The following is a 27078-nucleotide window of genomic DNA, read 5'->3' on the forward strand; positions in this document are numbered from 1 at the left end:
TAATTAACTCTATACCCTTACAAGTACCTAAATCATTGCCTCCTAAGTGTATCAACAAGCAATCAGGGGCACCCCAATTCTTTTCGCCATCCCAAAGCACACTCAATAAATTGCTCCATCTCATTCCCCTTATACCTATCCACCTCACTTTAAAAGGGAACGACTTAGATGCCTTGTGCCTACTGGCCCAATAGACATATGAATGACCCACAATCCACACCCGGCTTGACAATGTCAAAAAACCTGCAGAAAAAACAGCAAAACAAATAATATTTTATTTAAATTATGATTCAACAAACCTTTAAAAACAGGGAGGGATAAAACTTAGTTATTTTGGCGACCCAGATGGAGGTGAACGACACCAAACCTCAAAAATTCTTGTGAGGGAAAAGGTGAAAAGAACTCCAATCCCCCTTTAACGGCGGGTAGCTTATGGCCCTGGGTTTCCTAAATAACAAACTCGCAGGATGCCTCTATTAATGCAACTTATCCCCTCTAACGCTTGTAAGCATCTGACTTCCACCGTCCCAACCTCTTAATCTCTTCCTTAGAAGAGCCTGCCGCTGCTGTGCAAGTTGCTGCTCCTATCCTGAAAGAATGCGTCCCGTAATGCTCTAATGGAAGGCCCAATGCTATTAAACATTTATTAAAAATACTTGTGAATTGAAATTTAGATAAAGGACTCCGATCCCTATGCACCAACCACTGATCCCCCCCTTTCGGACGAATTCGCCCGAAGGCCTCAGCTAATCTTACTGGGCAGATGCTCGGCTCCAAATGCATAGGAACAGAAATCCATTTACCCCTTCCCAACTGATCCGTTTTGGACCGGTGTATCTTGATAAGAAGCTTATCACTCCTAACTACTACATTACTCAACAATATACCCGTATCCACTGAACCCTTGTTTTTTGCAACTAGTTCACCTACTCTTAATGCACCAAAAAAGGCCACTGCAAATGCCAAACTAAAAAGGTTAACCTCGAACTCTCCTATCGCAATACCCGAAACGGCCATAATTAGATCTCTCAAAAGCTCGATGTCAATCGGCCTACGCTCATCTCCTATATTTGCCTGCTCTTTGGACCACCCCTTCATTGCCTTTGATAGCATAAAAGATTTAGTTGGGTCGATCAACCCTTCTAAACGTGAAAAATCCGAGATTCCTGCTAAAGCACCCGACATAGCCGCTTTAGAACGACCCTTTTCATGCCCTAACCATACAAACGCTAACATAACATCCTGTACACTCTTACCACCACCTTCCGAATTCATGTACGCCTGCCACTCATTCCATGCTGCCGAATACGATCTCAACGTCCCAGGTGCCAATGCCTTCAATGCTAACGCTTTCATGCCGGATTGATGATCTGCCATACAAATTTAGGACATGACAAACCCTCTAATCTAGCTGCTGGAGCTAATGCTCTAAATCTATCCCATTGAAAACGGGACAAAGCATCCGCTATCTCGTTCCTCACACCAGGCACATGCCTAGCACTTAACTCTATATTCTTCTGCATACATCTAAGAGTTAAATGCCTTAACAACTTCAACGCATGATAACATGAAGACTTTTGGTTGTTGATCGCTTGAACTACCCCTAGATTGTCGCACCAAAACAAAACCCTTTGATTACCTAGCTTATAGCCCCATATCTCCACCGCGACAATGATTTGAAAAAGCTCAAGTAGAAGCATGTTATTAGTAAGCCCTTTCCTACGCCATTCCTCAGGCCAAGCTTCCGCACACCATTCACCTTCAAAATAAGCACCGAAGCCTAGGGACCCTGATGCATCTGTGAAAAATTGCAAATCTCTGTTGCTTACTTCTTCCTGCAGCCAAATACAAACCCCATTAAATTCTCTCAAAAATTCTAACCAAACCATACAATCTTCTTTCAATTCCGATGAAATGCGAATAAAATGGTGCGATTTCTTAACCCCTGCAGTGGCTCTTTCTAGCCTACGACTAAAAATCCTTCCCATCGGAATGACCCTACAAGAAAAATTTAATAACCCCAGAAGTGATTGTACCTGTTTCAGAGTCATCTTTTTTGCAGAAATAAAATTCTCCAATAAACTCCTTAAACCATTCACTTTTTCCGCTGGCAACCTACAAAGGCCTGCTTCAGTATCAATCTCTATACCCAGATAAGATAAACGGGTCACAGGCCCCTCTGTTTTTTCCTTAGCTACGGGTACACCCATTACTGAAAAAAGAGCTTGAACCGAAAACAGCAATTCATTACATGCCGAGCTACTCGCAGGGCCTGCCAACAAGAAATCATCCAAATAATGAGCGACTCCTGTCTGACCTGTGCCAGCCTTCACACACCACTGTAAAAATGAACTAAAACATTCAAAGTAAGAACACGAAATTGAACAGCCCATCGGCAAACACCTGTCCACATAAAATTGGCCCTCAAGCTTGAAACCCATGTATTTAAATGAATCCGGATGCAGCGGCAACAATCTAAAAGCCGACTCTATATCCACTTTTGCTAACATAGCTCCTACACCAAAACCTTGAACCATATCAACGGCTTCCTCAAAAGACTGATACTTAACGCTACACAAAGAAGGGTCCAGAGCCTCGTTTATTGAGCCCCCTTCCGGATAGGAAAGGTGCTGAATTATCCGAAATTTACCCGGCTCCTTTTTTGGAACTACCCCCAATGGTGAAACACAAAATTCAGCTAAAGGCGGACTTTTAAAAGGTCCACACATACGCCCCAAACTAACTTCAGCAGCAATTTTGGCTCTTACTATTTCTGGATAATCTCTAGCTGATTTAAGATTCCTCCTGGCTAAAACTAATACTGGCCTAACTATTGGCAATTTAAAACCGAACTTAAAACCTTGCAATAAAAATGCCGCCTCCTCCCTGAGAGGATAGCGGTCCAACCAACGTTCTAAAACTACCACATCTACTGGGGACTCGGCTTTACCTATTAGCGGCCCTCTGCTCCCCTCTACCCCCTGATTGAGTTGCGGACCTGCTGCAATCCTTTGCTGCGTGACCTCCGCCACACAGCATGCAGATATGTCTATATCTACATGTTGTTCCCCTACTGCATTGCGCGTTATTGAACGCGTAACATTTTCCTCTTCCTCCTGTGTTAAAACCTGGTCTAAACTGAAAGGGCTGTTTACGACCCATCGACTCCGTAAAAGACCTATTACTATGAGTTACCTCCAACCAAACCTCTACATCTTTGAAACCTAAACTTAGCAATTTCTGACCGTCTTGCTTCTTCCTAAATAATTCGTCGTACTGACGCCAAACATTATGCCTAGCCGTCAGAAACATATTATGAATCAGATGTAGATATTTAATCACGTTAAGAAACTCCGATGGACGAGATTCTATATAACAAGCCGCAAAAATGTACATCCCCGTAAGCCAATTGGGATAACTCCTCCTTGCCTCTTCCGCCACCGCCCCCCCGGCCTTTGCTGTATCTAGAGCCTTTTTAGCTTCGTGTGTAATCGCGAACATATCTACAAAGTGCCCTTTCTTTATACGCTCCCTCACCTTAGACCTTACTCCCCTCAATATTGCCGTATTTGCACAATGCACACTATCGCCTGACGCATCTGGAGCCGAACTGCCCGCTAAACTGCGCCCTCCCTTTGAAACCTTACGCTTTCCCCTAAGATGCTGAACGAATGTCCGCATAAATTTACGCGGATTCTCCAGCGAGCTAGACGTATCCGACGATTCGTCAGAATGCGAAGATTTTGCGCTAAGCTGAATTTCTGTAATTATCTTACCAGCTCCTGATGTAGAAGGACCTTCGCCTGCGTCTCCTGCGGTCTCCTGTCCCACGTTGTGCGACGCGCCCGCCGTAACTTGACTCGATGATTGTTGATCCTGCGAAATCCCAACGTCTGCTGACGAATCTAACGAAGCTGCGTGAGACGCTAACACCTGCGGACTCAATAAAACAGCGTTACTTCCTGCCTGCCCCGCCCCGTCTGACCCATCGGCTGCTACCGACGATGCGCGTGCTTGAGAGTGCACGTTTGTCTGACTCTCTGACTGCCCTGGTGATGGGGGTCTAGCTGGTGGAGGAACTTGTGGCAGAGGCGGCATCCCTATCTGATGAACACCCATAAACTGATTAGGCGCAGGCTGAAACCAATGCCCATATTGAGGGCCCGCCTGCGGGGGGCTCGGAATATGCATAAACTGTGGAAAAGCAAACGGTTGATATAAATTACCTAACTGCTGGGTATATTGAGGGTTAAAGAAATGCTGCTGTCTTGTTAAAGGCAGCTGCACGACATTTTCTTGTGCCCCTTGACTAAAATACGGGGACCAGGACCCTTGCTGGGGTTGAAAATTCCCCCTTGTCTGCACATTAAATTGATGTGAAAAAGGGGGAGGGGGGGGATTGCAAACAATCCCCTTGTCGTACCCAAACCTGCCACTGCAGGCCCTGGGGAACTCCTCATATTCCCTGTTGCCCCCACCACATTTACATTATTATTACTTTCACCCACAATGGGAGAGGCTAATATATTGCCTCTCCCTTGGGTTACTAATGGCTGCTCGCCTATCCCTGCCACTGCTCTCCCCTCCCCAGCTCCTAAAGCTGTGGGAGAGGGGCTAACGGCCGCCGGGTCCGTCGTCATGGCAACGGGGGCGGGGCTTGGAGCAGCGGGTGCCGACGCACCGGACCCGCTGCTTAATGCTGGGGATGGCCGGCGGGGTGTGCTCGCAGGGCTGGCTGTCGCTCCCGACAGCCAGGCCCGCAGCACTGAGGGAGACGGAGAGGGAGGCGGGTGACTCGTCACCGCTGCCTCCGACGGAGCCGCGCGAGTGCTGGAAGCCGCGCGAGCGCTGGGAGCTGCGTGACCGGCTCCCCTCACAGAGAAACGCTGCGCTCCCCTCACGGCCGGAGAGGCAGCGGCTGCAGAAAGAGGTCTGGATACCTCAACCAAGCGGCGGGGAGGGGGCGCACTGCGGCGGGGGCGAGGCATTATAATACCTAAAGTACTTAAGTGGCAGCAAAAACCCTACCTAAGCCTAACCCTTAAAATTACCTCACAATTTTTTCTTTTTACCAAATAAACCTCCAATATACAAGCCACCAAATTTAATATGCTTTAACTACGTAAGTGTTAATAATATTATCAAGGAATAAATTTATCTTAAACCAATTAGCAGTATATGAAACACCTGTGGAGTGATACTAAATACTTTACCAGCCCCAGGGATCACAAAATGGCAAGAGGAATTTGAATCCTCTGCCAGCAGTTAAATAAACTAATCTACCCCGCCTACCTAACTACTCCCTATTGGATAATGCTTGATTGACATCTATTAACAACCTATTAGAAAATATCAACACAAAAACCAGATCTAACTAGCTTAGCTACCTAACAAACAGGGAACCCGCCTACCTAACTACTCCCTATTGGATAATGTTTAATTGACATACATCAACACCTATTAAAAAATATCAACACAAAACCAGCTCTAACCAGCTTAGCTACATAACAAACAGGGTGCTTATATTCACTCTATCCTATACAGTCTCTCGTTCTTTTATAACAATACAAATGTTTTTGTGTACAGTGTCTTAAAATAGCTGTCCTTGTTTTTCTATTGCATGAATATAATAATAGTTATCTGCAATTTCTGTAATCAGCAATTTAATCCCAAAGTTTTGCAAATTCTCTTTCGATAATATAATAAATACAATAAATAATATAATAGTATAATAAATACAAGCCCAATATAAAAGGGTTTTTTTTTTAAATAAAGCGCTACTAAGACAACATACAGATATTTCTATAAGAGTTTCAGGGGTTTTTCTTCTTTCCGCACGCACGCAGTAAGCATGCCTGTGTATGAGAAAGGGTGTGGTCATGTTTGTGGGGCGTGGCCCTGTCTAAGCATAGGCAGGGGATACAGTCGTTAGGTTGACACAACTTAGGTCGACAGTCATTAGGTCGACCACTGAAAGTCGACATGGGCATTATGTCGACATGCACAAGGTCAACATGGGCATTAGGTCGACATGTACTAGGTCAACAGGTCAAAAGGTCGACATGAGGTTTTTTTTTTAAACATATTTTTGGACTTTTTCATACTTTACCATCCACGTGGACTACAATTGGGAACGGTAACCTGTGCCGAGCGCAGTGGTAGTGGAGCAAGGCACCTTGCCCGAAGCATGGCGAGCGAAGCGAGCCATGCGAGGGGACACGTGCACTAATTGGGGTTCCCTGTCACTTTACGAAGAAAACAACACAAAAAAAAGTCCAAAAACTCTTGTCGACCTAGTACATGTTGACCTAATGCCCATGTCGACCTTCAGTGGTCGACCTAATGACTGTCGATCTAAGTTGTATCGACCCAACGACCCATACCCATAGGCAGAGCCGCTCAGCCAGGCCTCCAAACGTCTGGACCGCCTCGTCAGGTGATTGGCTCTTCTGGCATTTGCCAGCTGTTACATTATATGTGTTGTTTGTAACTCTGTATATCAGTAGGAGTAGGGTATTTGGTAGAAAGAGCTTGGGTTCCATATAAACTATTTAAAGCTTTACAAGCAGTACATAGTGATGAGCAGATTATTCAACTTCTTCCCACAGCGTAATAAAATGTGAAATGTAACTCTGTCTCAGTCTCAGAACAAGACTAGAAAGCAGCTGGATGTTTGCACATAAACCTTTTACTCTTCCCTTAAGGCCGCTTCTACAGACTAGAAATCTTACATCATTGCTGTAGGACACCAAGGAGTCCTAAGGCTGTATTTTATACCCAAGGAAAACTGCAGCACATGTGAGGAAAAGGGCACTTTTCTACATCATTTATTATGGTCAGACTATAAAAGCTCGGGTTTCCTATGCTATCGCAAGTATGTTGTTTTATTATCCAGGTTATTAAAATAGATATAATACATTCTCTATTCTATGCTTTATTCTAGACAATCATTTAAAAAGAGAGTTCAGTTCTCACACATACTGTATACTGACAATAGATAAAGTGCCTGATTTAATATTCAACTAAAAGATTTAGCTAAAAGACATTATTACAACTGATTGTATAGATTAAGTAGCAAGTACAGTGTGATGTCACACATTGGTAAAAATAAATATATAGATTTATATATTGTGACAGCGGCGGGTGTTCGGGTGTGCCGTTTCGCAGACCTGGCAGTAAAAACGGGGGGCGTGTAGTGAGCTTTTTCAGGGTGGCTGCGTGACGTCTCTTTCAGCCGCTCCTATAAAAAAATGGTGGCAGACCCCCTGCCAGTGCAGCCAGGCTGCACAGGCAGAGGTCGACCTTAAATCGATGCGTCCGCAATTAAATTGCGGACGCATTGGTAGGCAGCGCCACACATGCTGAGCGGCCTTGGCCTGTGCTGTGCGGCCCCCAGCATGTGAGGAGATGGACGTGAATCTTGATGCAATGATCTGCGGCCATCTCTGACTAACCCCCTAAGGGTGGTCCTCTAAACTGAAGTACTGAACTGAACTAAAGATGTTAACTCACTGCTCTGTTTTGCTGACACTTTTATTCAACATAAACATATAACATATAGGTAATGGATCCGTACAATTTAAAAAAGATTAGATAATGCTTATCTAAATCTAAATATAGAAAGGCACTCAAGGGTTTTCTTAGGTTAGAAGGCATACCAAGGTGGCAACAGCATTTTAGAGATTGCCTTGCGTAATAAAAGAACTAGATAATCTTCAATCAAAACGTTGTTGCTTCTCATGGAGACAACATTTCAGTGTCTTTCTTTTGTACTTTCTCCTTATTTTATCTAAATAAATCAAACACATTAATAAGAATAGAAAACAGACTAGTGCACTAGTGTCCCATTAAAGAGTGACAGCAATGAGGAGTGTGTTTAGGTGCGCTAAAGATCTGTGGCTTTTCCTTACAAAACCTGCTCCGTCTTTGGGCGAACCAATCCAAAGAAAGAGATGTTCAAAGTACAAATCAATCATTTCATTAAATAATCAACACTGAAAAAAATGCGTATATCAAAGATGTAGTTTCAAAAAACAGGAACAGGGAGCGATCAAGTTGTTCTTACTAATGTGGAAAGATTAATGTGAAGTGTGAACACCAGGAACAAGTCCTTAGAAAATGTTTAATCTAAAAGAAGGTCTAGATTTATTTATTTATTATTTATTAACAGTTTCTTATATAGCGCAGCAAATTCCGTTGCGCTTTACAATCGGAAATAACAATGATATAACAAAACAATGATATAACAAAACTGGGTAATAACAAACAGTCATAGAGGTAGTAAGGACCTGCTCGCAAGCTTACAATCTATAGGGAAATAGGCATGTATACACAAGGATAGGTGCTATCTATTGCATAGTTGTCCACCAGATTGCAAAGGTTCTTGGTGGGCTGTATGATATGGTCATACAGCAATGACGAACCGGGGTCGAGAGGAAGGATGAGAAGACATGTGAGGCTATGTGTGGACTGTGCAGACTGGATGCAATTTGATAGCAAGGTTTATGAAGTTATGTGGGCGGTTCTGGAATTTGATATGCTTGCCTGAAGAGGAACGCTTGAAGGTTTGGAGACTAGAGGAGAGTCTTATTGTATGTGGTAGGGCATTCCACAGAGTGGGTGCAGCCAGATGAAAGTCCTGCAGTCGTGAGTGGGAGCGAGTAATGAGTGTGGATGAGAGATGCAGATCTTGTGAAGAGCGTAGAGGTTGGGTTGGGAGATATTTTGAGATAAGCGAAGTAATGTACGTTGGTGTAGTTTGGTTAATGGCCTTGTGTGTGAGTAAAAGTATTTTATATTTAATACGGTAGAATACAGGTAACCAATGGAGGGACTGACAGAGTGGATCTGCAGACGATGAACGTCTAGCGAGGAAGAATAGCCTCGCAGCTGTATTCAGAATGGATTGTAGTGGTGAGAGTCTTGTTTTGGGAAGACCTGTTAGGAGACTATTGCAATATTCAATGTGGGAGATAATGAGAGCATTGATTAGAGTTTTAGCAGTGTCTTGTGTAAGGTATGGTCGTATTTTAGATATGTTTTTTAGATGCATGTAACATGATCTTGAGACAGATTGAATGTGGGGAACAAAGGACAGATCAGAGTCAAGGATGACACCTGGGCAGCGAGTTTGTGGGGTTGGGTAGATTGTCGAGTTTTCAACAGTGATAGAGATATCAAGTTGGTACCTACTATTGGCCGGAGGAAATATAATTAACTCTGTGTTTGAAATATTAAGTTTGAGGTGGTGAGATGTCATCCAAGATGAAATGGCAGATAGGCATTCAGTGACACAACCCAGTACAGATAGGGACAAATCAGGGGAAAATAGGTAGATTTGAGTATCATCTGCGAACAGATGATACTGAAATCCAAAAGAGCTGATTAGTTTACCAAGAGATGAGGTATAGATAGAGAAAAGTAGAGGACCCAAGACTGAGCCTTGCGGTACTCCAACTGAAAGAGGTAGCGAACAGGAGGTAGATTCAGAGAAGCGAACACTGAAGGAGCGATTAGATAAGTAGGATAGGAACCAAGTTGGGCTGTGTCTTTAAGACCTGGGGATTGTAGTGTTTGTATGAGAAGAGAGTGGTCAACAGTGTCAAAGGCAGCAGATAGATCTAGAATAATAAGTAGTGAGTAATGGCCTTTAGACTTTGTAGTGACCAAATCATTAACCACTTTAGTCAGTGCTGTCTCTGTGGAGTGTTGGAAACGGAAGCCTGACTGAAGTGGGTCAAATAAATTGTGTGAGTTAAGAAAGTGTGTGAGTCGAGTGTAGGTAAGTCTCTCAAGTAGCTTAGAGAGACAAGGGAGATGAGAGATAGGGCGGTAGTTTGAGAGAGAGTTAGGGTCAGAATTTTGTTTTTTCAAAATGGGAGTAATCACTGCATGCTTGAAGAGTGAAGGAAAAATACAAGTAGAGAGAGAGAGATTACAGATGTAAGTTAAGGTAGGGATGAGCACCAGAGACAGAGCTTTACTTATTTGTGATGGTAAAGGATGTCTGTTTATTAGAGATAAGTTTATTTCGGACATGTAGGCAATGCATTTTATATTCTGATTACCAGCTCATATGTATTATAGAGCATAATTCATGCCAGCGGACCCCAGTTAAGCCTGATAAAGCATTGAGAAACAGTGTTACTGTATATGGCAGAATGCATTACATGTGCAGGCTACACTATGTGGCTTGTGTACAGGATCCCTACAGTGAGTATGCCAGTGGCCAGAATACCGCCAGTGGCATCCCAACTGTCAGAATCCCAATACTTATGCTAACACTCCCCCTCCCCCTAACCCTCCCTAACTGCAGCCTAACCCTCCCCTCCGGCAGCCTAACCTTAAGCCTCCCCCTTGTGCCTGACCCTAACCTCCACCCCCAACCCTTACCCCCACTGCAGCCTAATCCTAACCCTCCCTGGCACACTTATGTTCGGGATGCTGACTGTCAGGATTCTGAGCGATGTTAGAATTCCAGCGCCGGTCTTCTGACCGCTGGCATTCTACTCATCGGGATACCAACTACATCCCCACTACAGTACATACCGAACGGTTTCAGGACATCTATCAGCTACTCACTGTGATCTTGTACTTAGGAATTACGTCTTTGACTTGTGTCAGTTGTGGCGGCCTTTCTGAGTGACCATGAACTTACTCGAGGAGTTGATGTTTTCTGGATCTACATCAATTCTGTGGTGGGCATCTCTATAGAAATCCCGGCGGCTATTACATTCAGGGTTGGACTGGCCCACAGGGGTACAGGGGAAACCGCCGTTGGGGCCCCCTTCTCCTCCTCTCGGGATTAGGTTCCAGACTGTGTACTTGAATTATACATAATACTTATGTTACCTTATACTGCACAGGACTATGATGTATTCTCTACAGCGCATTGCCAATATTTATTTGGTACATTATCATGCATACACTAGCAGTATTTATATATTTATCCAGCCCATGCACTCTCAAATAGTTTGGCAAACCAATGTAGCGGCTGACCACACCACTAAACATGGGACCCTACCATGGCATTCCCCGGTGGGTCCTTCTTGACCCAGTCCGACACTGGTTACATTAGCATATTTTCACTAGTGATGTGCACCGGACATTTTTCGGGTTTTGTGTTTTGGATTCGGTTCCGCGGCCGTGTTTTGGATTCGGACGCGTTTTGGCAAAACCTCCCAGAAAAATTTTTGTCGGATTCGGGTGTTTTTTTTTACAAAAAACCCTCAAAAACAGCTTAAATCATAGAATTTGGGGGTAATTTTGATCCCATAGTATTATTAACCTCAATAACCATAATTTACACTCATTTTCAGTCTATTCTGAACACCTCACACCTCACAATATTATTTTTAGTCCTAAAATTTGCACCGAGGTCGCTGGATGGCTAAGCTAAGCGACACAAGTGGCCGACACAAACACCTGGCCCATCTAGGAGTGGCACTGCAGTGTCAGGCAGGATGGCACTTCAAAAAAATTGTCCCCAAGCAGCACATGATGCAAAGAAAAAAAGAGGCGCACCAAGGTCGCTGTGTGACTAAGCTAAGCGACACAAGTGGCCGACACAAACACCTGGCCCATCTAGGAGTGGCACTGCAGTGTCAGGCAGGATGGCACTTCAAAAAAATAGTCCCCAAACAGCACATGATGCAAAGAAAAAAAGAGGCGCAATGAGGTAGCTGTGTGACTAAGCTAAGCGACCCAAGTGGCCGACACAAACACCTGGCCCATCTAGGAGTGGCACTGCAGTGTCAGACAGGATGGCAGATTTAAAAAATAGTCCCCAAACAGCACATGATGCAAAGAAAAAAAGAGGCGCACCAAGGTCGCTGTGTGACTAAGCTAAGCGACCCAAGTGGCCGACACAAACACCTGGCCCATCAAGGAGTGGCACTCCAGTGTCAGGCAGGATGGCACTTCAAAAAAATTGTCCCCAAACAGCACATGATGCAAACAAAAAAAGAGGCGCACCAAGGTCGCTGTGTGACTAAGCTAAGCGACCCAAGTGGCCGACACAAACACCTGGCCCATCTAGGAGTGGCACTGCAGTGTCAGACAGGATGGCAGATTTAAAAAATAGTCCCCAAACAGCACATGATGCAAAGAAAAAAAGAGGCGCACCAAGGTCGCTGTGTGACTAAGCTAAGCGACCCAAGTGGCCGACACAAACACCTGGCCCATCAAGGAGTGGCACTCCAGTGTCAGGCAGGATGGCACTTCAAAAAAATTGTCCCCAAACAGCACATGATGCAAACAAAAAAAGAGGCGCACCAAGGTCGCTGTGTGACTAAGCTAAGCGACCCAAGTGGCCGACACAAACACCTGGCCCATCTAGGAGTGGCACTGCAGTGTCAGACAGGATGGCAGATTTAAAAAATAGTCCCCAAACAGCACATGATGCAAAGAAAAAAAGAGGCGCACCAAGGTCGCTGTGTGACTAAGCTAAGCGACCCAAGTGGCCTACACAAACACCTGGCCCATCTAGGAGTGGAACTCCAGTGTCAGGCATGATGGCACTTCAAAAAAATTGTCCCCAAACAGCACATGATGCAAAGAAAAAAAGAGGCGCACCAAGGTCGCTGTGTGACTAAGCTAAGCGACACAAGTGGCCGACACAAACACCTGGCCCATCTAGGAGTGGCACTGCAGTGTCAGGCAGGATGGCACTTCAAAAAAATTGTCCCCAAACAGCACATGATGCAAAGAAAAATGAAAGAAAAAAGAGGTGCAAGATGGAATTGTCCCTGGGCCCTCCCACCCACCCTTATGTTGTATAAACAGGACATGCACACTTTAACGAACCCATCATTTCAGCGACAGGGTCTGCCACACGACTGTGACTGAAATGACTGGTTAGTTTGGGCCCCCACCAAAAAAAGAAGCAATCAATCTCTCCTAGCACAAACTGGCTCTACAGAGGCAAGATGTCCACCTCATCATCATCCTCCGATTCCTCACCCCTTTCACTGTGTACATCCCCCTCCTCACAGATTATTAATTCGTCCCCACTGGAATCCACCATCTCAGGTCCCTGTGTACTTTCTGGAGGCAATTGCTGCTGGTGAATGTCTCCACGGAGGAATTGATTATAATTCATTTTGATGAACATCATCTCCACATTTTCTGGTAGTAACCTCGTACGCCGATTGCTGACAAGGTGAGCGGCTGCACTAAACACTCTTTCAGAGTACACACTGGAGGGAGGGCAACTTAGGTAGAATAAAGCCAGTTTGTGCAAGGGCCTCCAAATTGCCTCTTTTTCCTGCCAGTATACGTACGGACTGTCTGACGTGCCTACTTGGATGCGGTCACTCATATAATCCTCCACCATTCTTTCAATGGTGAGAGAATCATATGCAGTGACAGTAGACGACATGTCAGTAATCGTTGGCAGGTCCTTCAGTCCGGACCAGATGTCAGCACTCGCTCCAGACTGCCCTGCATCACCGCCAGCGGGTGGGCTCGGAATTCTTAGCCTTTTCCTCGCACCCCCAGTTGCGGGAGAATGTGAAGGAGATGTTGACGGGTCACGTTCCGCTTGACTTGACAATTTTCTCACCAGCAGGTCTTTGAACCTCTGCAGACTTGTGTCTGCCGGAAAGAGAGATACAACGTAGGTTTTAAATCTAGGATCGAGCACGGTGGCCAAAATGTAGTGCTCTGATTTCAACAGATTGACCACCCGTGAATCCTGGTTAAGCGAATGAAGGGCTCCATCCACAAGTCCCACATGCCTAGCGGAATCGCTCTGTTTTAGATCCTCCTTCAATGTCTCCAGCTTCTTCTGCAAAAGCCTGATGAGGGGAATGACCTGACTCAGGCTGGCAGTGTCTGAACTGACTTCACGTGTGGCAAGTTCAAAGGGTTGCTGAACCTTGCACAACGTTGAAATCATTCTCCACTGCGCTTGAGTCAGGTGCATTCCCCCTCCTTTGCCTATATCGTGGGCAGATGTATAGGCTTGAATGGCCTTTTGCTGCTCCTCCATCCTCTGAAGCATATAGAGGGTTGAATTCCACCTCGTTACCACCTCTTGCTTCAGATGATGGCAGGGCAGGTTCAGGAATGTTTGGTGGTGCTCCAGTCTTCGGCACGCGGTGGCTGAATGCCGAAAGTGGCCCGCAATTCTTCGGGCCACTGACAGCATCTCTTGCACGCCCCTGTCGTTTTTTAAATAATTCTGCACCACCAAATTCAATGTATGTGCAAAACATGGGACGTGCTGGAATTTGCCCAGATGTAATGCACGCACAATATTGGTGGCGTTGTCCGATGTCACAAATCCCCAGGAGAGTCCAATTGGGGTAAGCCATTCTGCGATGATGTTCCTCAGTTTCCGTAAGAGGTTGTCAGCTGTGTGCCTCTTCTGGAAAGCGGTGATACAAAGCGTAGCCTGCCTAGGAACGAGTTGGCATTTGCGAGATGCTGCTACTGGTGCCGCCGCTGCTGTTCTTGCTGCGGGAGGCAATACATCTACCCAGTGGGCTGTCACAGTCATATAGTCCTGAGTCTGCCTTGCTCCACTTGTCCACATGTCCGTGGTTAAGTGGACATTGGGTACAACGGCATTTTTTAGGACACTGGTGAGTCTTTTTCTGAGGTCTGTGTACATTTTCGGTATCGCCTGCCTAGAGAAATGGAACCTAGATGGTATTTGGTACCGGGGACACAGTACCTCAATCAAGTCTCTAGTTGCCTCTGAATTGAGTTATCCGCTTTGCAGCAGGATGACTGCTGTGATATTTCATCTTCCTCGCAAAGGACTGTTGGACAGTCAATTGCTTACTGGAAGTAGTACAAGTGGTCTTCCGACTTCCCCTCTGGGATGACGATCGACTCCCAGCAGCAACAACAGCAGCGCCAGCAGCAGTAGGCGTTACACTCAAGGATGCATCAGAGGAATCCCAGGCAGGAGAGGACTCGTCAGACTTGCCAGTGACATGGCCTGCAGGACAATTGGCTTTCCTGTGTAAGGAGGAAATTGACACTGAGGGAGTTGGTGGTGTGGTTTGCAGGAGCTTGGTTACAAGAGGAAGGGATTTAGTTGTCAGTGGACTCCTTCCGCTGTCACCCAAAGTTTTTGAACTTGTCACTGACTTCTGATGAATGCGGTCCAGGTGACGTATAAGGGAGGATGTTCCTAGGTGGTTAACGTCCTTACCCCTACTTATTACAGCTTGACAAAGGCAACACACGGCTTGACACCTGTTGTCCGCATTTGTGTTGAAATAATTCCACACCGAAGAGATGATTTTTTTTGTATTTTAACCAGGCATGTCAATGGCCATATTCGTCCCACGGACAACAGGTGTCCCCCCGGTGCCTGACTTAAACAAACCACCTCACCATCAGAATCCTCCTTGTCAATTTCCTCCCCAGCGCCAGCAACACCCATATCCTCATCCTGGTGTACTTCAACAGTGACATCTTCAATTTGACTATCAGGAACTGGACTGCGGGTGCTCCTTCCAGCACTTGCAGGGGGCGTGCAAATGGTGGAAGGCGCAAGCTCTTCCCGTCCAGTGTTGGGAAGGTCAGGCATCGCAACCAACACAATTGGACTCTCCTTGGGGATTTGTGATTTAGAAGAACGCACAGTTCTTTACTGTGCTTTTGCCAGCTTAAGTCATTTAATTTTTCTAGCGAGAGGATGAGTGCTTCCATCCTCATGTGAATCTGAACCACTAGCCATGAACATAGGCCAGGGCCTCAGCCATTCCTTGCCACTCCGTGTCGTAAATGGCATATTGGCAAGTTTACGCTTCTCATCAGACGCTTTCAATTTAGATTTTTGGGTCATTTTACTGAACTTTTGTTTTTTGGATTTTACATGCTCTCTACTATGACATTGGGCATCGGCCTTGGCAGACGACGTTGATGGCATTTCATTGTCTCGGCCATGACTAGTGGCAGCAGCCTCAGCACGAGGTGGAAGTGGATCTTGATCTTTCCCTATTTAAACCTCCACATTTTTGTTCTCCATTTTTTAATGTGTGGAATTATATGCCAGTATCAATAGCAATGGCCTACTACTATATATACTGCGCACAACTGAAATGCACCACAGGTATGGATGAATAGTATACTTGACGACACAGAGGTAGGTTCAGCAGTGGCCTACTGTACCGTAATGCTATATATTATATACTGGTGGTCAGCAAACTGTGCAAAAATGAAATGCACCACAGGTATGGATGGATACTATACTTGACGACACAGAGGTAGGTACAGCAGTGGCCTACTGTACCGTAATGCTATATATTATATACTGGTGGTCAGCAAACTGTGCAAAAATGAAATGCACCACAGGTATGGATGGATAGTATACTTGACGACACAGAGGTAGGTACAGCAGTGGCCTACTGTACCGTAATGCTATAAATTATATACTGGTGGTCAGCAAACTGTGCAAAAATGAAATGAACCACAGGTATGGATGGATAGTATACTTGACGACACAGAGGTAGGTACAGCAGTGGCCTACTGTACCGTAATGCTATATATTATATACTGGTGGTCAGCAAACTGTGCAAAAATGAAATGCACCACAGGTATGGATGGATAGTATACTTGACGACACAGAGGTAGGTACAGCAGTGGCCTACTGTACCGTAATGCTATATATTATATACTGGTGGTCAGCAAACTGTGCAAAACTGAAATGCACCACAGGTATGGATGGATAGTATACTTGACGACACAGAGGTAGGTACAGCAGTGGCCTACTGTACCGTAATGCTATATATTATATACTGGTGGTCAGGAAACTGTGCAAAAATGAAATGCACCACAGGTATGGATGGATAGTATACTTGACGACACAGAGGTAGGTACAGCAGTGGCCTACTGTACCATAATGCTATATATTATATACTGATGGTCAGCAAACCGTGCAAAACTTAAATGCACCACAGGTATGGATGGATAGTATACTTGACGACACAGAGGTAGGTACAGCAGTGGCCTACTGTACCGTAATGCTATATATTATATACTGGTGGTCAGCAAACTGTGCAAAAATGAAAAGCACCACAGGTATGGATGGATAGTATACTTGACGACACAGAGGTAGGTACAGCAGTGGCCTACTGTACCATAATGCTATATATTATATACTGATGGTCAGCAAACCGTGCAAAACTTAAATGCACCACAGGTATGGATGGATAGTATACTTGACGACACAGAGGTAGGTACAGCAGTGGCCTACTGTACCGTAATGCTATATATTATATACTGGTGGTCAGCAAACTGTGCAAAAATGAAAAGCACCACAGGTATGGATGGATAGTATACTTGACGACACAGAGGTAGGTACAGCAGTGGCCTACTGTACCGTAATGCTATATATTATATACTGGTGGTCAGCAAACTGTGCAAAACTGAAATGCACCACAGGTATGGATGGATAGTATACTTGACGACACAGAGGTAGGTACAGCAGTGGCCTACTGTACCGTAATGCTATATATTATATACTGGTGGTCAGCAAACTGTGCAAAAATGAAATGCACCACAGGTATGGATGGATAGTATACTTGACGACACAGAGGTAGGTACAGCAGTGGCCTACTGTACCGTAATGCTATATATTATATACTGGTGGTCAGCAAACTGTGCAAAACTGAAATGCACCGCAGGTATGGATGGATAGTATACTTGACGACACAGAGGTAGGTACAGCAGTGGCCTACTGTACCGCACTGCTATATATTATATACTGGTGGTCAGCAAACTGCAAAACTGAAATGCACCACAGGTATGGATGGATAGTATACTTGACGACACAGAGGTAGGTACAGCAGTGGCCTTCTGTACCGTACTCCTATATATTATATACTGGTGGTCAGCAAAATTATGCACTGTACTCCTACTATATACTGTCTACAATGCAGCACAGATATGGAGTGTTTTTTCAGGCAGACAACGTATACTGGTGGTCACTGGTCAGCAAAACTCTGCACTGTACTCCTCCTATATATATATTATACTGGTGGTCTCCAGTCCCCACAATAAAGCAGCACACTGAGCACAGATATGGATTGTTTTTCAGGCAGACAACGTATACTGGTGGTCACTGTCAGCAAAACTCTGCACTGTACTCATGCTATATAATACAGCTGCTCCCCAGTCCCCACAATTAAGCAGTGTGAGCACAGATATATGAGCGTTTTTTTCAGGCAGAGAACGGATAAAATTGGTGGTCACTGATCAGCAAAACTCTGCACTGTACTCCTCCTATATAATACAGCTGTTTCCCAGTCCTCCCCACAATTAAGCAATAAAGCACAATCAAGTTCAACAATAAACGGAGAGGACACCAGCCACGTCCTCTCCCTAACATTTCCAATGCACGAGTGAAAATGGCGGCGACGCGCGGCTGCTTATATAGAATCCGAATCTCGCGAGAATCCGACAGCGGGATGATGACGTTCGGGCGCGCTCGGGTTAACCGAGCCATACGGGAGAATCCGAGTATGCCTCGGACCCGTGTAAAATGGGTGAAGTTCGGGTGGGTTCGGTTTCTGAGGAACCGAACCCGCTCATCACTAATTTTCACACATCCTTTGAGTCACAATTTGCATCTTTGGCGGCACTTGCATACAAATATGAATCAGGCCCAATGTATATTCTTCTAAATAGTTCTCCTTTATGTACCATACCCTTGTACATGTGTGGTTAATGTAGCAGTCATTCACTTGCAAAATGGGTAACTATCACTACAGGTAGTGTGTATTGAACATCTGGATAGTTTCGAGTAGATGTGAAAATAACTTATGATTGACTTGTTAACCACAACAGTACAGTGCGGAGATGGTCGCAGACCCCCATGTTTTGGTTTTGACTTTGGTTCTAAATCATTGTGGTGTTTGGTTTTGGTTTCGCAAACCACCCTAGGTTATGTTTTGTATTTGTTTTTGGGTCTGGGTTTCTTTAAAAAGTTATAAAAATCGATAGAAACTCATGTATCTTGGACCTGTTTTTGTTCCTATAGTATTACTGGGATCCGTCTCTAGTTCGACAATAACTAGGTCGACACTATCTAGGTCGACCACTATTGGTCGACAGTAACTAGGTCGACGGGGTCTCTAGGTCGACATGTTCTAGGTCGACATGAGTTTTTCACGATTTTTTTCTTTTTTTGAACCTTTTCATACTTAACGATCCACGTGGAGTACGATTGGAATGGTAATCATGGCGATCGAAGCGAGCCATACGAGGGGACACGGTGCACTAATTGGGGTTCCTGGTCACTCTACGAAGAAAACGACACCAAAAAAACATAAAACTCATGTTGACCTAGACCATGTCGACCTACTTACTGTCGACCAGTAGTGGTCGACCTAGACACTGTCGACCTAGTTACTATCTACCTTCCATACCACACCCAGTATTACTAACATCAATAACATCAATTTTGGCCATTTGCAGTCATTTTGCCCACCCACTATACACTCTACTGAGTGAAACGTCACCTGTAATTACGAGGGAGGGACTTACGTGCAATCCGAAACCTGATATTCTGTTTTTAAATCTGAGTTCTGAACTTGAAGGAAAACTCGGTTCTACTTGGATCCACAAAGTTCTGGTGTGTACTACATCTACATCTGTAGTGCAGTGAGTAGTGTTTATGACCCTATCCAAGTTTTAATTGCAAGAAGTCCTCAGTTTGGAACTAGAAGTCTTTTCTTTTTTCTCAAATTTTTTATTTCAGGGAGCATACGCTGAATGTTACATTTTCCGTCCATGATTTCCCCTGTATTAATGTTATTCAGTATGGGTAAGTTGGGAAGTATATAGAATGATAGAGGATGTGGCATTAGATAAGCAGTTTTGATTATCTAACAAATGGATTATTAAAATTCACATTCTTACATCTTGCACTAAATGCAGTTGTAGCACATAAAGAAGGCACTTTGCAAAACACAAGCTTCATTACTTGCTTAGCAATATCATGTTAATCTTTTTGCTCAATTACTTCTGCTCTGATGGTGCATACACACTTGCAGAGAAAATGAACGACGTCACTCATTTCTACCCTTCCTGAGCGACTTTGTCTCAGCAAGTTTGTATGCCGGCAACGACGAGCGATGCACGGCCCCATGGACTGTTAATGACCCTTGCTGTCGGCCATGTATGCAGCTCACCGACAGCTGGGCAAGGGCAAATGAGCCCCTTGCGGGCTCGCTGTGCTCGCCACGCTACGTGCGCCACGCTATCTATTCTCCCTCCAGGGGGGTTGTGGACCCCCAAAAGGGAGAAAAGTTGTCGGTATGCCGGCGGTCAGGATTCCGGCGCCGGTATGCTGGTTCTCGGGAGCCCGGCCGCCGGCAAACTGAAGACCACCCATCACTACATAACCATCTGCAAAAATCAACTCACAAGATCTAGATGGGAGGCCTTCTGCTTGGCACTGGAGCTCTCTCACCGGCTGCATTGAAAGTAGAAGCAGCCAGCGAGGGGCTAGCAGGCATGTCCGTGGCCATTGGGAGAAACCACCTATTTGGCCATCCCGACAGGTTGCAGACGGAAACTGGTTTTACTGCATGAGACACTCTGAGAGGTTAGTGTACCTCTTTTTCTGTAAATTTTGCGACTTGGTCACATCGCAGATGCAGTGAAACAGCACTCAATGTATACTAGACTCACTGGGCTGCAACTTTAGAAATTTGTTTTGTGCAGATGAAGCACCACCAGTGGTGCAAGTAAACATTTTTTCTTAGTGGTACTGATAGTGCACGCTGCAGACACGCACCAAAAATGGGCTTGGCCATGTGTAATGAGGGCGTGGTCACACAAAACTAGGGGAGTGGTCACATTATGCCACACACCGTAATGCTTATTACACATTATGCCAAACACCGTAATGCTTATTACACATTATACCACACATCATAATGCCCATTACACATTATGCTCTATAGATTGTAAGCTTGCGAGCAGGGCCTTCCTATCTCTATGACTGTTTGTTATTACGCAGTTCTGTTTTATCATTGTGTACAATTGTAAAGCGCAACGGAATTTGCTGCGCTATATAAGAAACTGTTACTAAATATACCACTCACCGTAATGCCTATTACATATTATACCGCACACTGTAATGCCTATTACATATTATGCCACACACAGTTATGCTGCTGACACCATTTTATGTCCCACACTCAAAAATACTTCTAATTACTTGCTGCCAAGGGTTTCATGGCAAAAAATGCATCTTTCTGCATCTTCTCTTGGTGGTGCCAGCATTTCCAGTACTTCCGGGTAACACTTACATGCAGTGGCGTAATTATAAATTTTGCGACCACCATGGCATTTCAGTGCTTACACACATAATGTCCCCTGTAGTGCCACTTACATGCATAATGACCCCCTGTAGTGTCGCTTACACACATAATGCCCCCGGCAGTGCCACTTACACACATAATGCCCCACTATTGTCGCTTACACACATACTGCCCCCTGCAGTGCCGCTTACACACATAATGCCCCTAGCAGGACTTACCACCCTACATGCCCATTGCCAGGGGTTTCTTACTCATTGCCGGGGGTTACATGCTCATTGCCCAGGGGTTATATGCTCGTTGCCGGGCCGGGGTTACATGCTCGTTGCCCGGCCAGGTTTACATTGCTATTAGAAACTCCATGAAAAAAGTCAGACAAAATGGAGAATATAGTGCAATAAATTTCATTTTTTTAAAGAGGTTTCACAATTTATATACGTTTTGTTATTGTGAACTCAATAAATTGTGAAACCTCTTTTTTAAAAAGGAAATTTATTGCACTATATTCTCCATTTTTTCTGACTTTTTGCATGGAGTTTCTAATAGCAATTTAACCTGTGACTGCTGGGAAAGAAACCCACATTGAGAATTAATCGACATATAAATATAAAGAACTGTCATGTCTAATCTTATCTATAGTTATACTGGATTTATCAGGTGACATTCCTCCTGTTCTCATGTATTAGAAAGGTTCCCTTTCCATTTAAGTATACATCCATATATCTTCTTGTGGTAGCACCAGGGGGTTACATGCTCATTGACACGGAGTATGCACACAGGCCCTCATTCCGAGTTGTTCGCTCATTAGCTGCTTTTAGCAGCATTGCACACGCTAAGCCGCCGCCTACTGGGAGTGAATCTTAGCATAGCAGAATTGCGAACGCAAGATTAGCAGAATTGCGATTAGAAATTTCTTAGCAGTTTCTGAGTAGCTCGAGACTTACTCTGCCACTGCGATCAGTTCAGTCAGTTTCGTTCCTGGTTTGATGTCACAAACACACCCAGCGTTCGCCCAGACACTCCCCCGTTTCTCCAGACACTCCCGCGTTTTTCCCAGAAACGGCTGCGTTTTTTCGCACACACCCATAAAATGGCTAGTTTCCGCCCAGAAACACCCACTTCCTGTCAATCACACTCCGATCACCAGAACGAAAAAGTTTCTTCGTTAAGCCGTGAGTAAAATTCCAAACTTTTTAGCAAATTTACTTGGCGCAGGCGCACTGCGAACATTGCGCATGCGCAGTTTGCGACTAATCGCACCGATGCGAAGAAAAATAACGAGCGAACAACTCGGAATGAGGGCCACAGTGTGATGGCGCTCTCAGAATCCGTACTTCCGACTAGCGCTGGGCACACTGCGCTCCCCTGACAGACGCTATAGGTGAAATAGTACCTCTAGAGTCTGTCTACTCCAAGGCGGCGGTCATTTTTGAAGGGACCATGGTCTCTGTCCATGCAGAGAGAGACCCTACGCCCTGCGGCGCCGGCGGTGGGCTGGTGGTACAGTGTACCAGCACTATTTCTTAATGGTACGCCATACCACCCTACTTTCAGCACTGAGCACCACAGAACTTGGCGTGAAAAACCCACAGCTGCTACATCTTAGCATTTCTTATATAGATTCAGACTCAGTCGCACACAGATTTAGAAATGTCACACATCATATTGATCAGTGTAATCTTGAAGAGTAGTTTTGTCACTTCCAGTTGTTATATGTTTGAATAAGACACCCATTTTAAGGCAGAAAGACGCTCAAGATGGCCGAGTCATACAGGTATTGGGTCACCAATAGGGTCTGATTGGTGCAATTGAAGCCACAGTGTATAAGGACACAGCTGTATAATTTGCAAGGAGCTAACAGTATTATTTTTTTTGTTACTTATTTATTTTTTATTTCTACTTTATTGCAGCTATTTTTATCAAATAGCCTGACAGGGTTTCTAATAAATCTAAGCTTGTGTTAATATCAAAAAGAAAGGTAAGAGGAGAAAAATGTTTTCCTTTGTTTTTTTTTGTTGTTGTTGCATTTCCCTTCTAATAGTCTATTATGTGTTCCAGTAATGTATATTTATATTGCATACATATATAATTAATATATTCTAAATGGATAGACTGCAGTAGACTTTTAAAGTAATTTATGGTAAATTGGACACTAGCCATGTAATGTTCAGTGTGTTTTATTAGTACTGAAGTGGCATTACACAAACATAGACAAAGCAGTTGAAATAAGTAAGAAACCGGGGATCATTTAGACAGCACAAATGAGCTGAAATGAAAATACTCCAAAGTGCACTGCACAGGTTTGCAGAACAAGATGGCAGCATGTGCACAGGAGTTTCCACCAGTTTGGTATAGCTAGAGACTTGCTAAGTACAGAGTTGGTATAGTTATTTTGTGGCAAGAGATTATAAAAGTGAGATAAGGAGGATTGCTGTATTATAGGGTAGTTCTTGTTTTTCAGGCATGTACAGTATGTCATAAGTGGACAAGGGGGAGGGAGATTTTAACAAACAGGGTCAAGCTCTTAAGAAAAAGTGCTTGAAAAGGACTCTAAAGGTGATAGAACACTCTATTAGAACTGGGGGATTCAAATTACAATTTAAGTTTTATTAGAAAATATTCAAAAGGCCTGCTAATAGGCATAAAGACTAACATTTTGGAACTAACGTTCCACAAAGGCGAAATATAAAGACAATACAAAACATAAAAGTAAAATACACAACGTTTAAAAAGCACACAGGTTAGATGAGTTGTAAATACACAATTTTAATATATATATATATATATATATATATATATATATATATACGTGTGTATATGTGGTATCCAAATAGATGTACAGATAATAGGCAGGACTACTAGGACACTGCCTATTATCTGTACATCTATTTGGATACCACACATATATATATATATATATATATATATATATATATATATATAATTTACATTGTGTATCTACAACTCATCTAACCTGTGTGCTTTTTAAACTTTGTGTATTTTACTTTTATGCTTTGTATTGTCTTTATATTTCGCCTTTGTGGAACGGTAGTTCCAAAATGTTAGTCTTGATGCCTATTAGCAGGCCTTTTGAATATTTTCTAATAAAAGTTACGTTTTAATTTGATCCCTCAGCTCTAATAGAGTGCTTTACTACCTTTAGAGTCCTTTTCAAGCACTTTTTCTTAAGAGCTTCACCCTGTTTGTTGTAGTACATTGACTCTGTGGGAGACCACCACTTATAAATGTAAATATTTAATAATTAAAATTGTGACAAGTGGTCATTTACATTATTTACTTTATATAACGAATTTAAATCTATTAATGCTCTCTAGACCAGTGCAGTGAGATAACCCCTCTTCTTTTTTCTTATATGACTAATTTGGAGGGAGATTTTACCCAAGAAGACTATTCTGTATGCTAGGTATTTATATACACATACTAAAAAGAGTGACTACAACATTCTGAGCCTTCAGAAAAAGAACCAACTTATTATGCAAATAAAGAGGGATAACTTTTATGTTTACTCAGGACGGCGAGTCACAAATGACAAAGTCATGGGCTGTGAGGGAGGAAGGGGGAGCAGAGAAGTGAGTTGAACAGAAGTGAACAGAGAAGTGAGTTGAAGGTGGCAGTGATGCATCAGTTGTAAGAAGATTAGGTGGAAGTTTACGTGACTGTATTTTTGTAAAAGAATATATGAATGTATAGTGGCTGCTTTGTCTAGGGTTAACATGAGTGTTTTCTTTGTAGCAATAGGTCAGACCATAGCAGGGTATGGAAAGAGGAATGGTTTAAGGAAGTTTTAGTGAAGATGAGAAGTGTACGGAGTTAAGAACGTTTGGGTGTCATTGTCACTTTGTGCTTGTACATTTGGGTGTCATAAAGTAAGTAATGGGAGGCTGAAAGAAAGGAGGTTGTGGTGAGAGAACAGTCATGAAGGCAGTTGGATAGGTAGGAAGTGGGCAGGAAAGAATAGTACCACAAAGGTAAATGGAGTAAAGGATGGGCAGGAGTAGAGGCTAATAAAAGGTGTCAAAAGCGTAGAGAGGTCCAGGAGTATAGAGAAGTGACCCTTTAATCTGGTATATTTGTGTAGGCATCTTCAGCTGCTTGGAATGGATGTGATGCAAGGTGCTGGGATAGGGCTTACAGTGGGTCTAGCAGCTGAACAGGGAGATGGCTACAGAAATGACAGGTGAAGTGCAGTGGGCACCGCAGTTGAGCAGAAATGGACGTCTGTTAGATGCTTGCTTCTGCTATGAATACTCTCCCCAGCACGTTTACCACTATTTCTGCAAATTTGAGACACTTTATATTTGTGAAAATATGATTATGTGGGAGGCAGTACATTAACATGAACTAATCTAGAGCTATCATTGACTGCCATCCATATGCAAAGTTGCTTGTAACTTTGGCAAATCACCTAAGAAATAAGTTCCGAGGTCTGGAACCAAAGTCCAGAATTACAATAAACAAAGTGCCTTATTCAGAGGTGGACAGAAATGTTGTGTAAAAAGACGCCCACTGGCTGCAACTCTGATCTGCTGCGGCATCCAAAGATGCTGCATCCAATCACCATTATGACAGTAGGGCTCAGTATGGCCGACACAACTGCGCTGCCAAGGCCAGTGAAGCTACGTCTGAAGATGCAGCCACGGGCTTCGGCACGCCCCTAAAACAGAGGCAAGCAACGCCTGCAACCTATCAATCAGGCTACAGTGAACAAGGCACTGCGACCAGACCCGCAGCACCATTGCAACACATGCGCACTGTGGCTATAATACATGCGTAGTCCCCAAAACATTGGTAAATAGATTCTGAACCAGGCCCAGATTCCCAACACAGCTCTTCACCATAGAGTTTTCTCTCATTTCCATTTTACCTGGGACAGTGCCTTTTTTTCGAACCCATTATATTATCTTTGAATGTTTCTTTGTCAGAAATGAAGACTAATGGTTGAGGCTTGATGGTAATATAATCAGTTGCATTGGGCAAAAAAAGGAAAAAACACATGAGATTTGTGTGATGACAAAGTACACATCCCAGTAACATTCCTGTATTCTGTGGAGCTGAGAAATAATAGTGACATTTGACCAAGTTTAAAAATAATGAATTTGTTTTTATCTTCATCTGTCATTTTTCCATTTAAAGCTGCAGCGGAGATTGTAAAACCTCTGTAAACATGTGTCCTTTATTATAGTTTTGGAACAATATTCCATAAAAGAAAACACAAGCAATGATTCACTTCCTTAGCTTGCACTCATTATACGGGTGCCAGGATGAATGCAGAGAAACAACTCACACAAGCGCTATTGTTTTAGAAAGATTCAAAGAGTAGTCATGTAGTGTTTTTATGTCAGGCTCTCTGGAGATTTAAGTATTTCTCAGCCGAGCTTGAAATTATTACGGGAATGTTTCAGACCACAATTATAACAGGAGAAAAAAAGAAAAGTACCAGAAAGTTGCAGATATTTCACCATACCATGTGTGCATTGAAGTTAAAATGTGGATATGTTATTTTAAAAGGGAAATGCCATTATAACAAGAAATAAATGTTTAAACAAGAAATACATTAGGGCTTAATAAATATTTGTCTGTGGCCATATATACAAAATTTCTTTTACAGTTTGTACAATGGGGATTATCTACTAAAAGCAGAGCAGACATGTGCTAGCACTTCTTATGCAAAGTATATGTAGGTTCCTGTCCCAATGTAGACTGCTGTGACTTGATCCAATACACCTTTTGAATGATGACTTCTTCTTTAACCAAAATGCCATGTCAAAGCACT

General features: G+C 43.7%; 1 protein-coding gene across 2 annotated transcripts in view; it reads left to right on the forward strand.

Annotated features, from left to right (window-relative positions):
• TMEM150C (transmembrane protein 150C) overlaps positions 1-27078 on the forward strand; it is a 274651-nt gene that overhangs the window by 192138 nt on the left and 55435 nt on the right. The window contains exon 1 of one of the 2 annotated variants that reach the window (XM_063919941.1): positions 23192-23262. The exons of the other annotated variant lie outside the window; for it this stretch is intronic. The gene's annotated coding sequence lies outside the window, so the exon portion shown is untranslated. Of the gene's footprint in view, positions 1-23191; positions 23263-27078 lie in introns of those variants that run through there. 2 annotated transcript variants of the gene reach the window in all.

Source organism: Pseudophryne corroboree, chromosome 1, assembly GCF_028390025.1.
Source record: "Pseudophryne corroboree isolate aPseCor3 chromosome 1, aPseCor3.hap2, whole genome shotgun sequence".
NCBI lineage: Eukaryota > Metazoa > Chordata > Amphibia > Anura > Myobatrachidae > Pseudophryne > Pseudophryne corroboree.